The sequence below is a fragment of the Trichechus manatus genome, unplaced genomic scaffold (assembly GCF_000243295.1).
Source record: "Trichechus manatus latirostris isolate Lorelei unplaced genomic scaffold, TriManLat1.0 scaffold00006, whole genome shotgun sequence".
Lineage (NCBI taxonomy): Eukaryota > Metazoa > Chordata > Mammalia > Sirenia > Trichechidae > Trichechus > Trichechus manatus.
The window spans coordinates 624,006-628,911 of record NW_004443942.1 but is presented as its reverse complement, the minus strand read 5'-3'; positions in this window follow the sequence as shown (position 1 = coordinate 628,911).

The following is a 4,906-nucleotide window of genomic DNA, read 5'->3' as shown; positions in this document are numbered from 1 at the left end:
TAGAATCCTTGTAGACACAGTCTTAGCAAAGAAAACTAAAAAATTGCTTTTGGGGAAGAAAATCGTAGCTAGTTACTTCTCATAAGACTGTTCTCCTGTTCATTTTCTTGAGGAAATTGTTATAAATGTATCTTCTAGGGCCAATATGTAAGAGACCTTTTTATCCTTAAATAAAAGCTCAAAGATTTTCAGTATCAGAGTTCCATCCACTTGTCTTAGTTCTGAAAATAAAATGAAAATTTGTAGCCAAAGGAAATCTTATGCATTAGTTAAATACTAATGTATTTAAACTTATTTTATTTGTTAACATTATGTCTAACACCTATGTATGTCTGGTCTTTGGAAACATAAAGAAACAGTATTACATAAGAAGCTTCTTTGATTTTCTAATATATCTTTTTATATCTAAAGCTATGTTTAAACATAATTCCATGATTCTACAGAAGAAGGAGCTATTAATCTTTGAGTTTACATAAAGATATGTTAGGTTTGCAATACATGATTAATTTTATGCCTCTAAAATGTGAATGACATCATTTGGCCTGTTAGATAGTAGATTTATTTTAGTGACAAATCTTTCAGATCAGTCCATAAATGGGAAAGAAATAAATGTGAGTAAACGTTTGTTCTACTTTGGTTTTTGTTTCAGCTAAAATAATTAGAATTCAGCCAGCCAGAAAGAAATTAAATTTGAAATCTAATTCTTGTTAAGAAATTTTGCATGCAGCTGTTCAACCTATTGTTTTAGAATTGCTGCAGTAAGAAAATAGAACATTACTTTGGCAAATGTAGTGGTGGGATGGTTGGAGAGCAGAAATGAAAATCCTCAGTGAGTAATAGGAACTCCTGTGCTTTCCGAATATAGTTACCAAATACTTGTAACGCAACTGATAAATCAGAAACTGGAGCAAGAAAGTACTCAGTTCTGTGTCAGCATCAGTGATATTATAATATGGTTTATTGGGAAATTGATGAGAAATTAAAGGAAATGCCTTCCGCACAAAGCTAAGAAAAGAATAACTGCTTCTAGATCCACACACACAAAAATCTAAAATGGGAAATTTAATATTTAAAGATTCTATTGAAAATCTGTGGGAATATATATATTTTGTAAAACTTGAAGGATATAGTAAGCATGCGTTTAGGAGTATTGTTTATAATGAAGGAACTCAACTACAGCTTAAATAAACCTTTACATTATGAACACTTCTTTCAGTTTCTTATAAAAAGTACCATAAAATCAGTATTCTTAATGCATGTGTAAAACGATACCTTACACATATGACATGGGACTTCTCTGTACCTGCAAAGAGAAAGCACTACTTTTCCTAAACAGAAAGGTTGTTATTTGCAGATCTACTCCACTGCTGTGTGTCATTGATGGTTCCAGGCTTTATATTTAACTTGAAATGTAAAGCATTTTCTTCCAGCCCTGTAGTTCAATCATTTTGCAAAGTGTATACATATACATTCTGAGTTTTCTTTGTCTTGCTACAGATACTTGATAAACAGAGTCAAGCATTTGTAGGAGGTGTGTGTGTGTGCGTGTGTTAAGTGTCATCGACAGGGCCGAATTAAGGCAGTGAGGACCCTAAACACTGATAATCTCTGGTGCCCCTCCTCTGCTTACTCACACATTTGAATGGGATGTTTGAATTATATATATACATGTATCCTGGCTGGAGTTGCTGGATCGGCAGACGTGGATGTACAAGACAGTTCTCTCAAAATGAATCAGAGGCCTGTTATCTATTAATATAATCCATCCTTGCCCAGTAACCGCTCATGTTGGATCCAGTTGCATATTGGGTGAATGTAGCAAGAGTTAGACTCGACAGCCCACCCCCACCTCTTGTTTATTAGAAAGAAGTAGTATACTCCCAAGAGACCTGCCAAGATAAGGAGTTTCAGTTACATGGGAGGGGACTGTAGGAGACAGATGTCAATGAAGGTGTTAAAGTGGTAGGGGCCTCATAGCTTAAGCAACCTTGCTCATGGGTGTGCTCGTGACCCTGTGTGAGCTTTATTTCTAGCCAGCACATTCTCACGCACTGGAGCTGATATCAGTTTCGTTTAGTGCCAGTTCCCTTCCACTGTGGCTTGCTTTTCCTGGTTTCCTGTCTGCTTGGCATCTGTGGGTTTTGCTTTGGACAACTGGTGCCCCTGTTTTGTTGATGCCCTAAGCGTGTGCTTACCTTGCTTATTGGGCAATCTGTCCTTGGACATCAATTGCTTTTTCCTTTCACTGTGCCTCTCTGGAGGGTTCTTTTTATATACGTTTCTCCGTGCTCACCATTGTGTTTTAATCACAGCAGAAGGATTAATGCCCATCTTTTCCTACCACTTTGAGGAAAGGTCACACTTATTGGGATGACTTGTTCAGTATTTCTATCTCAAAATCTTAGAATACATTGTACACATTACCTGGGTTAAATGCAGGCATAGCTCTTAGGATTTTTGCATCTATTCGCAAGTGATATTTGCCTGTAGAACCTCCCCCTGCCCCCTTCCTTTTTGGAGCACTACCATGGTCAGAGTTTGGTTATTCTAACTTATTAAAATGTTTCTCTGAAACAGTTTATATGGGAATCATCTGTTCCTTAAAAGTAGGAAAGAACTCTGCTATAAAATTTCATGAGTGAAAATGTAAGTGCAAGGGAGAAAAATAAAGCAGGGTAAAAGGACAGAGTGAACAGGTCTGCCGTTTTAGATGAGTGGTTAGGAAAGATCTCTCAAAGGAGCAGAAACCGCAATGAAGTGAGAGAGCAAGCCATGTAAATATCTGTATGCAGAGCACCATAGGCAGAGGAGGCAGGCAGGGCAAAAGCCTTGGGATGGAAGAGTGCTTGGCATATTCAAGGAACAGCAAGGAGGCTAGTGTATCTAGAGCAATGAAAATTGAGAGGTAGGGAGGGATCGGTCTATTTGGCGCCTTACTGGCAAAGTTCAGCGAAACATTCATTTCTTTGTCATTTCTGTTCGTGCTTTTTAAATTTTGCTCCTTAATCATGCTTTTAAAATTTTTAAGTTTTACTACTAAGGATATTTTTATCCTTTCTTTTTCAGTTTTTAATAAAGGTTTAAGAATGTATATTTTAAGTGCAGCATTGCCTGCATTCTGTGCTTCATGGCCATTGGTCACATGGCTGCCCCTATCTGCAAGGGAGGCCAGAAAATGTGTTTCTTTTTTTTCCCCCATGTTTGGGTGTATGTGTGTTTTAGGTGAAAGTTAACCATGCAATTAGTTTTTCATTCAAAAGTTTTATACAAATTGTTTTGTAACATTAGTTGCAATCCCTCCAATGTGTCAGCACTCTCCCCCTTTCGCCTTCCACCCTCGGTTCTGTGTCCATTCATCCAGTTTTCCTATTCCTTCCTGCCTTAGGCAGGTGTTTCCCTTTTGGTCTTGTGTAGTTGGTTGAACTAAGAAGCATGTTCCTCACGTGTGTTATTGTTTGTTTTATAGGCCTATGTAATCTTTGGCTGAAAGGTGGACTTCAAGAGTGGCTTCAGTTCTGAGTTAGCGTGATGTCCAGGGGCCATAGTCTCAGGGGTTCCTCCAGTCTCTGTCAGACCAATAAGTTTGGTCTTTTTTTTGTGTGTGTGTGAATTTGAGTTTTGTTCTACATTTTTCTCCCGCTCTGTCCGGAACCCTCTTGTGATCCGTGTCAGAGTGGTCAGTGGTGGTAGCCGGGCACCATCTAGTTCTTCTGGGCTCAGGGAATGTAGGTTTTTAATGACCACATTGCTGCCCTGAACAAAATCAGGATTCTTTTAGCAGGGAAAAATGGGAGAATGAGTACTGGAAAAGCTACAAGCTATATCTTTCATAAAATCCTACTGGTCTGGAAGGTTTTCCTATAGATTCCCATTCTCTACAGATTGTTACCAAGCAATGCAAAATGAGAAGATACTCTATTTTATGAGATTAGCCAAAATTTATATTAAAATCTGACAAAGATGGCTACAAAAGGAAAATTATAAACCAGTTTAATTTATGATAACTGAAAATTAAATAAAATACAAATATGTCAATTTTTCAGCACATTAAAAGAATCATCAATTGTGATCAAGTAGGAGTCATCCTATAAATGTAAGCCTAATGTTAGGAAAAATTTAAATACAACATATCAAAAGATCCATCAAGAAAAAATATGATAATCTCTATAGGTAAGGATTTGATAAACTTTAGCACCCATTTCTGATTAGAAAGCCAGTCTTAGAGAGCTAAGACTAGGAAGATAATTCTTTAATGAAATAAAGTTAACTAACTTCCTGTTCTGATCAAGTTTATTTGGGTTCAGCCTTATCAAACTGAGACTACAAAATATACTTTTAAAACATATATGAAATAGTATGACACAAACCTATAATAATGTACTCCCAGTTACTTCTGGTGTTTCTCCAACTACTGCCTTATATGTATTACAGATCACATTCTCCATTTTCTCAGCTCCAGTCCTTCCAGCTTGCCACCCCACAGCTGCTGATGACCCTAGTTAGACTGCTGGGCATACTTGTTCTAGACTCTAGGAAAAAATAACACCTGTTAGTTCCTTTTTTTGCTATATGAGTATAAAAATCAGGATACTTCTAATATTGTCTTTGAACTTCTAAAATTAAATAGTTTTATAAAATCAAATTATCCACTTCTTTGTGAAATGTGTAATAGGAAATTGTACTAATAATAAGTAGGATAAGGTTTAAAATTTGAAACCACAGTAATATATGTTTTAGACCAGTATTTTTGTTTGTTTGCTTTTGTTTTTTTTAATTGTACTTCAGGTGAAGGTTTACAGAACAAATAGTTTCTCATTAAACAGTAGTACACATTGTTCTATGACATTGGTTAACAACCCCACGACATGTCAACCCTCTCCCTTCTCGACCTTTTTTTTTTTTTTTT